Here is a 1,505-nt window from a genome sequence, read left to right as displayed (position 1 = left end):
TGGCAAGAATTGTTCTGGCTAGAATGTGTGTGTATATGGGGGCCAGGGGAAAGTTGTTTACAGTCATTCTCATTGGCTGAACAAGAACTAGGAATGCAGAAGTCTCTGCTTCTCTGGAGAAAAGAAAAAGCCACAAAACCTACCTGAAATGGAGAGGGAGAGAAGGGAGGATGAAAAGAGAAAGAGAAATTGTATCCCCTGATGATATTAGCACTTGGAGGCTATTTTATCATCCTGGTCTCCTACTCCTGGGTTAGTTCACTACTGCCCACATCTGCTCCAAAGCAGCCCCTCTTCCCATAACTATAATAATGGCCACTAGGGAAAATACAGCACTTTGTGCCTATTCATATTCTTAATCCTTACAACAACCTTGAGGCCAGTGGGCCCATATTTCAATTAAGGAAACATTTTCAGAGAAGTTAAGTAGCTGGCCCAATACCTCATAGTTGATAAGTACCAGCGCTGGAATTTAAACCCACTTTCCTCTAATGCCACTAGATGATAATATACTCTTTTTGCTACCCCATGTTTCCCCTCTATCTCAAACGCACCTCAAGTCAATAAATAGTTATTGAGCATCTACTAAATGCCAGGTGTAGCTGAGAGTTTTCAATTTTCATTCTCTGACCCCAAGGCCCTGGCTCCATCCCTCTATCCCTGCTTCCCTTTCTCAGAAGCACCCACTTCCAAATATCTGTCTCCCTCTCCTCTGCCCATTCTGCCTCCTTCCCATTACCTCTGTCCCCCATTCTAGCCTGTGATTAGCAATGCAGCAGTATTCCAGGTGGGGCAGTAGGCATGACTCACTCTTATGTTACTTATAAAGGGTAAGAGCCAGGGCTTTGCCATCCATCAACTGCACAGTTATTCCTGACTCAATGGCAGGTCACCCTGAGCCACAGTTGAGTATCCCCCACCTTCCTCTTTGAAGAGGAAATGTAGAGGCCTCTGAAGAGACACAGCTGTATAAACAGACACCTCTGGGGGTGAGGGGTAGCTCCTCAGAGGAGATGAATTTAAGAATATTTATTAAGGGAACTCTTGTACACTGTTGGTGGGAATGTAAATTGGTGCAGCCACTGTGGAAAACAGTATGCAGGTTCCTCAAAAAACTGAAACTAGAACTACCATATAATCCAGCAATTCCACCCCTGGGTATATATCCGAAGAAAACAAAAACACTAATTTGAAAAGATACACGTACCTCCATGTTCAGAGCAGCATTATTTACAATAGTCAAGATGTGGAAGCAACCTAAGTGTCCATCAATAGATGAAAGGATAAAGATGTGGTATATATATATATATATATATATATATATATGTATACACACACACAATGGAATGTTACTCGGCCATAAAAAAGAATGAAATTTTGCCATTTGCAACAACGTGGATGGACCTAGAGAGTATCATGCCTAGTGAAATAAGTCAGACAGAGAAAGGCAAATACTCTGTTATCATTTATATGTGGAATCTAAAAAATAAAACTAATGTATACAA

General features: G+C 41.6%; 1 protein-coding gene across 1 annotated transcript in view; it reads left to right on the top strand.

The window, feature by feature from the left end:
• DHX16 (DEAH-box helicase 16) overlaps positions 1 to 1,505 on the top strand; it is a 10,024-nt gene that overhangs the window by 4,358 nt on the left and 4,161 nt on the right. The gene's annotated exons all lie outside the window — the stretch shown is intronic.

Source organism: Monodon monoceros, unplaced genomic scaffold (genome assembly GCF_005190385.1).
Source record: "Monodon monoceros isolate NGI ecotype Baffin Bay Population unplaced genomic scaffold, NGI_Narwhal_1 Super_Scaffold_3, whole genome shotgun sequence".
Taxonomy (NCBI): domain Eukaryota; kingdom Metazoa; phylum Chordata; class Mammalia; order Artiodactyla; family Monodontidae; genus Monodon; species Monodon monoceros.
Note: the sequence above shows the minus strand (reverse complement) of the source record. Positions and strands in the feature narration are given on the sequence as shown.